Here is a 10,720-nt window from a genome sequence, read left to right on the forward strand (position 1 = left end):
GGCAGATGCTCGCTGAGGGACAGGGCACAGAACGCCTGGCCGGTCCTCCTGGAAACCATTGAGGTCACACACAGAAGGGAACTGTGGGATGGTCCAGAGGGGGCCCGAGGCTCACGCAGGGTCCTCGCCAGGACCTGGGGCAGGGACAGGGCATTAGCTAGGAAACAAAGACCGCCCGCAGGGAGCACGGGGCTCACCCGCCAGGACAGACTGCCCCAGGGCGCCGAGGCCAGTGAGGGAGCCCCGGGTGTGGGGGACGGAGCACCGGGCCGCCTGGTGCTCTTCGGTACATCTGACACCCGTCTAAAATAAAAAAAGTGTATTTAGAAAATCAAAGCGGTGTGTGTACATAAAACATGTCGCAAACTGTTGCCTGAGCACTTACTTAGGGAAACCAACGTGTTTACTTGTGAGACATTCCAGTGCTGTAAATAAGGACGTGGCTCGTCCCCAAAGATGCCATAGCGAGGCATTATTAATATCTCATATTTAGGGAAGAGGGAGGGAGGGGAGAGGGGGGAGGGGAGAGAGGAAGGGAGGTGGGAGGTGAGGGACACAGGGGTCTGGGGATGGGAGGCTGTGAAGTTGCCACCAGGTTGACGGCCCTCCCTCCCCCTCCCTCCCTCTGCCTTCTCTCTCCCTCCTATCCACCCTCCCCAAGGCAGGGTCACTCACTAGAGTCTCTAGGGTGACACTCCAGCTGGTGCCGGGTGCACTCCAGGTTCCCAGGAGCAAACCTCTGTGGGAAGGGGTGTGACCCCAACCTCAGGCTGCCCAGCCTGGAGCAGCTTGTGTGTACAGATCCAGAGCTGGGGTCCGAAGGGGAACTTCCCATACAGGCAGGGTTTCTGGGGGGTCTCCCCACCGTCCGGGGCTGGCAGCTGTGGGTGTGAGAGGGGAGAGCAGACATGGGCTCTGCGGAGCTGTGGCCAGGCCTCGGGTGTGGCTGGGGGGTCCCCTGGAGGCCCAGGGCCTCTTCTGCCGCCCCCCTCCCTGGGGATCCCAAGTCACACACATCGCCTCTCCCGCTCACTCTCCAGGCGAGCTTCAGTTTCTGCATCTGTGCAATGGGCCAGTCCTCGTGCCTCCTCATGGCACTGAGCTGGGCTGAGTGCACGGCAAGGACAACAGGGTCTCCAGGGCTCCGTGTGCAGAATCCACAACAGGTGTCTGTCTGGCGCGAACATGCTGTGACTCGAGGCCCTGGGCAGGTTCCCAGGCCTGAGTCAGGGCCTTCCTGGCTGAGGGGCAGAGGGTCCGAACTGGATGCGGGGGTGGAAGGTGGGACTCCCCTGGGCCTCAGGGTCTTTGGGTGAGCGAGGTAGACACTGCCTAGGGGGCTGAGGACCAAGATACCTGGGTGGCGGGAGGGCCATGGGGTCTCCAAGGGCCCGGTGGGGACAGGTTGGAGGGATGGGTGTGGGAGTTTGCCAGCAAGGACAAATGCAATGAATGTTGGGTGGGACACGTGATACTTTGGGAGGAAAAAAAGCAACTTCTGAAAAAAGCAGTGAGTTAGGGGAAATACAGTGTGGATGGAGTGGCTAGCTGCTCGCCGTCCCACCGGAGAGGGCTTCCTGGAGCCGCATTGAGAAGGGGCCTGAGGTCTCGTCTGGTGCAGGACACAGAGGCCAGGTTGGCCGGGTCTGCCACCACGGGTTCGGGAGAGTGACAGCTGTCACAACTGGGGCCAGGTGGGGGTGATGGTGTGAGTGGTCAGCCTGCTTGAGGCCTGGAGCTTTGGTGGCCACCCCTGTGCGTGGGTCAGGCCCCCTTAGGGCTCGGGAAACCCAGCTCCCCCTCCACCCGGCCCCCGCCCCCTGCAGGTGGAGGCACCTCCCAGCTGGAGCGACAGCCCTTGTACAGCTGGGTTGCAAGCCTCCGGGTGGACGGTGGGTGGCGCTACCTAATTATTCCAAGCTGAAGGTCCTTCAACTTTGCAACTTTAGGGTCTATAAAACCAAAATAAGCTGTGGAACGAGCGGGCTCAGCAAGGCCTGTGTTTGCACGCTGAACTCTGCGGATTATGAAGGCATTTCACGAGCTCTTTCTATTCCCGCACACCGCTCCCCCCCAGCGGGGCTGCGGGCAAGGCCGACTGCGGCAGACAGTAACCTCCCCGGAGCGCAGGATGGCGGGGAGCTGGCGGCGACCGCGTAGCCCCTGCCGCCCGACAGGTGCGAATCACCTGGATGCCCCTGCGGCCTACCTCCGCGGGGGCCCCACCGGCTCCGGGCGCCGCAGCCCGGCTGTCATACCCGCCGCCGCCACCAGAGGGCAGCGTCGCCCCGCTGAGCGCTCCCGGCCGCCGGCCGTGGCCCCCGCCCATTGGCCCGGCCGCCGTCTCCCCGGCAACCGCCCGGGCCGCCCCCTCCGCGCCCGCGGGCCCCGCGGGTCCCCAGCTCCGGCCGAGCGCCGCCGCCTGACAGCGGGGAGGCGTGCGGGGCCCCGTACCAGCGGCTCTGGGTCCTTCCTGGCCGAGGGTCCTCCTTTCCTCAGATGCGTGTCCTTCCCACATCGGAAAACGCGGAGGGGGCTGTGGGGGCCGCGCAGGAGGGCCGGGCGGCGCTGCGACCCGCCGTGCCCCCGCCCCGCCCCCCCTCCCCCCCGCGGAGTCCCCGCGCGGCCTCCCAGCTGGTCCTCTCGCCCCGGGACGGAGGGCGGGCGGGTGCACCTGCTGCGGGCCGCGGGGATGCAGGGCCGGCGGTCCTGGGGGAGGTCCAGTGGGCGCCCCCTCCCCCCGGGCCGGACCTCCTCAGGTGTGAAGTCCACCTGGGACCCCAGTGTGACCCCCCAGGGGTCCCCGGAGCCTGCAGAACGCCCCCAGGAGGGCACCTTCGCATTGGCGAGCCCGCCCTGCAGAAGGGCAGAGGGTTGGGCCGGAAGCCCCCGCAGGGCACCTGAGGCTGCCTCTGGGGCCGGGCCTGGGTCCCAGCCACGCACTCTGAAGTGTCCAGATGGGCGGCAGGTGGGGAGACCATCTGGGGGCCAGCCCTGCTCTGAGCAGGCCTCAGCGAGGAGCCAACCCCGCAAAGATCCAGGGAAAGACATCCCAGCAGGGGAACAGCAGGTGTGAGGCTCAGAGGCAGTGGAGGGCCGGGCAGCGAGGGACAGCTCGCAGGTGAGAGCGGGGCATGTGGGGCCCGTGGCAGGTCAGGTACAGGGCTGCCGGGCAACCGAGGGCCCTGCTGCCCAGCGGCAGCCAGACACCTCACAGCCCCACCGGCTGCCCCAGTCCCTTCCAGATGGCCCAGCCTCTCACCAGCCTTCCCACACCCTCCTGCTGCCGGGCCCCCCTCCCTGCCCCTGCTTCTGCCCCCTCGGAGCCTCCAGGCTTGGTTAGGGGCGTGCTCAGCCACCTGTGAGGCTTCCCAGCTTCTCCTTGGGGTGCCCCGAGCTCCCAGCACAGGGCCGGGTGCCCCGTGGGGTGAGCACCTGACGGGTGGGCTGGCTGTAGACCTCAGAGGAGGGGGGCTGTGCTTCGGTGAACGTCACAGGCCGCCTGCACGGCAGCAGGACAGTCCTGCTGGGGCGAGTCAGATTCCCGGGCGCTCACCCCGAGCACCCACCCACTCATTCATTCGTTCTCTCATTCCTTCATTCATTCAGCAAACACTGCCTGGGAAGCTGAGCTGGCTCAGCAGTTAGCAGAGTCTCTCTGACAGAGATGCAATGTGGGCCACATATGGGATTAAACACATTGTAGTCGTCTCATCAAGAACCACGTGAATTTTAATAATATATTTTTATTTAACCCAATATGCTGAATTATTATTACTTCAATATGCAAGTAATATAAAAGTTACTAATGAGCCATTTTTCATTTGGCTTTTGGTACAAAGTCCTTGAGAATTGGTGTACATTTACACTTCCAGCACATCTCCATTTGTGCAAGCCATGTTTTGAGCTCCCCAAAGTCACATGTGGCTGGTAGCTGGCGTATTGGACAGTGAAAGTCCAGAGCATTCTCATGGGGCTGCATGTGGGCTAGGCCATGTTGGGAGTAGGCCGCGATCCAAGGCGCTATGGGCACACAGATGAGAGAGCAACCAGTGCAGGAGGGGCTGAGCTGGGTTCTGCGGCATACATAGGAGTCCTGTGGGTGCAAAAATCTTCTAATTTTATTCCTGGTACCCCGTGTAGGGCTCATGGAGATCAAGGAGAGTGTAAAGGGATCAAGGACCTGGGACACCTGGGTGGCTCAGTGATTGAGCAGACACCTTTGGCTCAGGTGTGATCCCGGGGTCCTGGGATTGAGTCCCACATTGGGCTCCCTACAGGGAGCCTGCTTCTCCCTCTGCCTGTGTCTCTGCCTCTCTCTGTGTTTCTCATGAATAAATAAATAAAATATTTAAACAAAACAAAACAGAACCAAAAAGGAACGAAGGACCTTGGATGACCTCTCCATCAGGTGCTCCTGATGGACCCACGGGTTTAAATCCTCTTATTTCTGACCTGGGCCCGGGTTGGTGTTTTCCCATCTTCCAGTTACAAACACTGCAGGAAGAGTCCAGCTACTGGCAGGTGGGCCAGAAACCTCAAGCCATGCTGGCCAGGCCGTTGGACAGTGTGGCCTGGTCCCAAGCTGTTTACAAGGCATTATGCGTGTGCTTGGGAACTTTCCAGAACGCTTGTGTATGTGTTACAGGTGGGGGTTCTCGAAACTCAGCTGACAGACAAGGCAGGATTATCCAGTTATGGTTTGTGTAGCCTCCACCAGGCCTGAATGAACAAACTCTCCTTGCTGCTGCTGCAGCCCGGGCTGGGTGGTCCTTCCGGGCTGCTGGGAGGCAGGGACCCACCTGGAAAGTCGATGAATCCATTTTAGACATGGATCTTCCAAAATGTTTCCACGAAGCATCTAAAGATTAAACCTGCATCAAAGGCATCTCTGGATAGGTGATCAGTGCCAGGGTGGCCGAGGGCTGTGACAGTGCCGTGTGACCACAGCCACGGCCCCTGCCCCTCTCTCCCTGCTGTAAGGGGCAGGGGTTCTTCTGGGATTAAGGTTTGTGGTTCCAGGCGGTGGGGTGGGTGGCAAGCGGGCCTCTGCCTCCCCCAGACCCCCATCCTCTGTTGTGTGCTCACCAGGGCCTCACCCAGGGGATAAACAGACACTTGTTGCACATTCTTAGGGATGGGGGGCTGGGCAGGTTGGAGCAGGTGTGGCCACTGTCTAGTCCAAAGTCCACCCGAAGTTGAGGGAAGCAACCCAGTGGTGCCTGGCGGGGTGGGGGTGGGGGGTGCTGCACCCACGCAGCCACTTCCGGCAGGGTCTCAGCCCCTCGAGGCCTGGGCTCACCTGGCTTGGGAAGCCGGGAGGGTGTACAGTGTGAGATCGGGCGTGGCTTCAGGCTCTGTGACCCCGCCTGCCTTCGGGCATCATCAGTAAGGCGGGGGTAGCAGCAGGCATCCTGGGTCCTGTGGGGCTGGCCCGTGCATGTCGGGCAGGGGCTGGAAATCTGCCTGACACGTTTCTTGCCCACTCTGCCCTACGTGGTGGGCTCCTTCGGGCCCAGGGCCTCCCCTTGCGGCACACAGTGGGCTGCGTCACCCTGCAGGAAAGGGTTAACGGGGCCGACCCCGTGTGCCCACAGCCTGCACACGGGAGATATATGGCCCTAGCCTGACTCCTGGGAAGCAACCTCTGAGCCCTTAAGACATCCTGCCTTTGTTTACCTGGGGCCTTCGCCTATGCCACAGAGTGTCTGCCAATGATGGCATCTTCGGGGCCCTTGAGTCCCCCCCGGCATCAGCTGGACCCCGGGAGGGACAGAAGACTCAGGTTGGCTGTGTGTATGTGACCCGGGCCCAGGAGCACTGGACGCCAGAGTGCAGATGGCTTCCCTGGTTGGCCGCACGCACGTTGTGACTTGGGCTCTGGAAGGGCTGGCCACGTCCGTGGGCAAGAGGCTGTGATCACCGTGCGGTTGCTTAGCGGAGCTCTGTAGGTCCTGGTGAATCCCTGGACCTGCGGTTGGTGGTGGGGCCCCTGAGCTGCATCTCTGGGGCTTGGCCCACTGCAGGCAGGTGAGCAGGGAAGGTGTCGGCCCCATTTCTGCCACAGCCCATGGAGGGCAGTCCTGGTCCAGGAGCCCCTGCGGTACAGACCCCTGGGATGTTTGCTGAGGCTTCCCCGGGCCTTTGACATCTCTCTCCAGCTGTCCATGTTTCCCTCTCTGGCCACCCAGGTCACCCACCTGGTGTCCCTGAATCCCAGGGGAGAACTGAACTGCTGCCAGTGTGCAGAGCCTCCGTGGGTCGAGGAGGCCTGGCTAGCTCCCCTGCCCCATCCTTGATCTGAAATGTCTGGGCACAGGAAAGTGGGGGGGAGGGAGGGGACGCTGGGTGGCAGGACTCCGGACTTGAAGACTTTGTGTCACCCCGGAGGCTGGAGTGTTGGGGCGGGTGGGGGCTTCCAAGGGCAGCACCTGGCTCTTTCTTCTCGGGCTCAGGTGACACTTCCACAGTGGCCTGGCGGAGGCTGTGGTGGTGCTCACATAGCCGGGATTGCCCGGCCCCCTCATGTAGCTGCCCAGGGGCCCCCACAGAGGTGCCAGCCCTCCTGGAGACGCCTTGGGCCCGGCAGTGGGTCTGTCCAGCTTCGGGCCTTTGCTCAAAGTGGTTCGCTGGCCTCCACCACTCTCCTCCATCTCTGCCCTCTGCCCGGGGAAAACCCTCTGAGGCACATGCATTCCTTCAGCCCTGAGCCCTCTGGGACCTGCCCTCCCTGTTCAGCTCCACACCTGCCTCTAGGTGAGTGGGTCTGGACCAGGTGCTCCCTGCTGCCAGCACCGGACAGAGGCTGCTTCTAATTCAAACTGCCAACACAGCCTCTATCGTGGGGAAGCCGAGGCTGCGGGGCTGGGATTCCCCGCAGGACAGTCTGGGCCCAAGCCTGGTCCTGAAGCCCGGCCCTGCTTCTCCCTGGGCCGTCCTTGAGGCTCCATGGCCCCAGGACCATGTCCTCCCAGAGTCCAGAGCCGGGGCGTGTAGGCGGGAGAGGACTCGGACCGACTGGGGCCCGCCGCCTCCCTGGCCTGCAGACGTGGCCGGCCGCCCCCGCCCCGCCACGTCTCCACTTCCACCCTGCCGGCAGGAAGCTGCGCGCTCTTGCTCTCTTTCTGTGAATTTTTGGAGGGTTGTTGTTGCAGGAAACATCTGGACGTGGTCCAAGGAACATAATGAAAAAAAGAGAGAGAGAGAGAGAGGGAGCGGAGGAGGCAGGGGTTGGGGGAGGTTTGGAAAAACCATCTGATTTCACTTTGCAAAGACAACGGCAATTATGCTCTGAGGGCTTCACAGCCACCTCAGATTCAAACCATGCCGGCTGACGTCAGGGGGAAAATATGAAGCTGGAGATGCTTTTGTGACACACACAACACGGAATGGGTCCCAGGCCGGCTCCTGGCTTTCGAATCAGGACAGTTGATGAAACACGAGGTCTTTTCCAGAAGTGGGAAAAGCAGGACGGGGCCCCGGCTTTGGCCTTCCTGGGGTGTATGGTCCCAACCCGGTGGCCTGGCTCAGCTGGGGCCGGGCCGCCCCTCTGCGGGAGGGAGGACAAAGGAGGAGCATTGCACCGGGCTCCTCGCCAAGGTTCGGTTTCTATCAAGCCCATCGCAAGCCCACCAGCTCCAGAAACCCTGGCTGGGCTGAGCCGGCTGTGTCCTCCCCACCATGCCTTTGGCATTGGGGGCTCCCGGGTCTGGGAGGGTGCCCGGGACCACAGGGCTGTGTGTCGGTGGCCCTCACGCAGCACCCAGGTCCCGGCTGCCTCCGTCCTGGAGCCGGGGTGAGGGCAGCAGCTAACTTCTGTGCCTCCAGCTTTGGGGCAGCTCCAGCCCCTGGGTCGAGACAAGCCTGTTGCAGCACTGCTGGACAGGTCTCCGGAGGCCAGGGCTCTGGGAACATGATGGGAGCTTTGCAGGGAAGGGGGCCAACTCCCCATCCTCAAGATCCTAGGGCCTCCCTGTAGACGCCCCCTGACCCTGATGGAGGCCAGGCCTCCGGCCAAGGTGAGCACAGCCTCACCTGCGGACCACTCCCAGAGAGGCCTGCTGTCCCCAGAGACATCACAGCTGGGGGAGTCTGCATGGGGCAGGGGGCTAGCTTCCTGGTGTCCCCATGTCTTGTCAGAAATGGTTCTCAATGTAAAACCCAGTGGAGAAGCCCAGTGACCTAGTGACGGTGGGTGGCTGCGTGCCGAGGGGACTCAGGTTCCACGGGACCAGCTGACCTGTGTCAGACCTGAAAGCCAGGCCCTGGCCTGGGAGCCCACCTAATGGGTCACCCCCTGAGCAAAGCCCCAGAGGGCTCCTCCCACCTCCCCTTTCTCTCGACAGGTAGGAGGCTGAGGCCCCAGAGGATACAGGGTGGGCTGCGGGGCTAGGCTGGTGTGGGTCCAGTTGGGCAGGGGGCAGGGCCCGGCTTGGGACACAGGGTGTGGGGGGCGGGGGGGCGCCGTCTGTCTGGGACACGATTCAGCTGTGGCTGCAGCAGAGCCTTGAGTCATGGGCTGGGGCCTCCTGGCCTCTGGGGCGGGGGGGGGGGGGTCTGAAGACATTTTTTCCATGGAAAGTAGCCACTGGCTCTCTGCTAAGCAGGGAGCAACCCCCGCCCCCCCGCCTGTGGGGCCTTGGCTGTGGGCCTTTGCTGTCCTCGGGCTGATTCTCTGTATTGGACTTTCCGGGGCCTGGGGTGGGGTGGGAGTGCCAGGCAGGGGTGAGACAGGCAGGTTCTGGGTTCGGGTCGGCCTCGGGTGGGTGCCTGCCCTCTGAGCTTCTGGTTTGCTTTCTGTTTCCATGTCGCTTGGGGCCGAGGACAATGAGTGTCAGGGTCGGCTGGAAGGGGACAGACCTACACCTTGGCTGGTGCTTGCAGGGGAAGCTCGGGTGAGGGTGGGGAGCTGCAGGAGGCGGATTGTGTGAGAGTGAGCAGGGGTCAGGGCAGGTGGTGGCTCCACGGGTGTTTGCCACCCTGCTGGCCTTGCAGCAGCTGCTCCATGCGGAATGTGCCCACTTGTGCCCGATGTAGCACCCCAGCCGCTGCTCCACTGGGGCCTTGGCCATAAACCTGGTCCCCAAAGATCCCTCCTGAAGACCCTGGAGGGCCTTTTCCCACCACGGGAAATGCAGGCGTTCCCAGGAGCCCCAGAACTTCTGGTGACATAGGGGCAGGGGGTCAGCGGTGAAGATCCGTGGCTCTGCATCCCCCGAGAGCGGCTGAGCTTGGGAGCGTTGCCTCCTTCTTCCTCCCCATAGCAGGGGCTGGAGAGGATGGCAGGCGGGCAGGCGGCCTCCTGGGGGGCCGTGGATGCAGCCTAGGGAAGCCCCGCAGTGGGTTACCCCAAGTGGTCTTGGCAGTGTGGCCCTGGGGCTTCAACACGGGAAGCTCTGTGACCGTTCCTGCCCCTACCCCTTCCTCCAGGAAGCCGTCCTGAACCATGTCTGCCTGTCTGGGTTTTTTTGTCCTTTTGGCCTCGGTGGTGTTTGGCAAATGGATGGCACAGTGTGACCTTCAGGTGTTCTAGGTTTCTGTGAGTAGAAGTCTTAACCCTCTTGAGGTTGTGGTCCCCAGAGGGCTCCCCAGGGGCACTCGTCGTGTTGACCCAGGGGTGAGTGCCAGGCGTGGGGGGCTTTGCAGACAGACGGGCTTGGGTGTGGCTCCCAGCTCCGCCACCCAGAGCCGGCATGTGTTTGAGCAAGTCGCTCTGAGCCTTGGTTTCTCCTTCTGTGAGATGGGATCAGAGCAGCTCTGGCATCACTGAGTTACTGGGGGGACTTCACGGTAATGGCTCCACAGGCCCCACAGGCCGTCCAGGTCCCAGCCTCCCCCAGGAGGCCCTCCATCCCCGTGCAGCCCTCGGCCCTTCACCTGTGTCCTAGGAACGCAAATATCCTGTTGCTTCTTGACCTTTTGCCGATTACTGTTAGTGTCTGTGGGGCTCCTGCGCAGTGGGCACGAGGGCACACCTGTGGCTTCGGTCTGTCTTGTCCCCCTATGGAGGGACAGCGGCTCCCAGGGGCATGGCTGTGTTTGCCACAAGGCAGCAGGATGAGTGGATAAGGGTCCTGGGCCTGGACCGGGGGGACCCAGCCATGGGCAACCACAGACTCTCCCCGAGCCTCAGTTTCCCTGCTGTGCCACGGGGCCAGAGCCCGCCTCAGAGGGTTCTGGTGGGAAATCTGTGAGCTGCTACATGTGAACACACTCAGGAACACCCAGGAGATGCCCAGGATGGGGTGGCCGGCGGCTGTGTTGGTGGTGGCACTGGTGGTGCTGTTGTGCGTCCACCTGCCATGCTTCTCTGGGCCCCACCCCCAGCCTTGGCTTTCTTGAGCCCAAGCTTAGAAGTCCCTCCGCTTGGGTGGCAGGGTTACCCCTCTCATACCTTCTGTGGCTCCCCCACCTCAGTGAGTGCCACAGCACTGGGCTCCAGGGGTTGGGGCCACAGCATCTCCCAAACACCTGCCTCCAGGCTGCCCTGGGCTCGGGGGACCATCTGGGAGGGACCCTCGCCCCTTGCTGGCCCAGAGCAGGGTTCCTGTCCCCCCTGCATCCGGAGCTGGGGCCGGCCGGGGGATGTCTCAAGCGTCTGACCTCTGCCGCTGGATGCCAGTGGGCATCCCCCGCCCAGAAGATAACCACAACTGTGTCCAGCCATTGCCAAACGTCCCCCAGGGGACAACCTCCCCCCCCCCCCCCCCCGTTAAGAACC

Source organism: Vulpes vulpes, chromosome 2 (genome assembly GCF_048418805.1).
Source record: "Vulpes vulpes isolate BD-2025 chromosome 2, VulVul3, whole genome shotgun sequence".
In the NCBI taxonomy this organism is placed as follows: Eukaryota; Metazoa; Chordata; class Mammalia; order Carnivora; family Canidae; genus Vulpes; species Vulpes vulpes.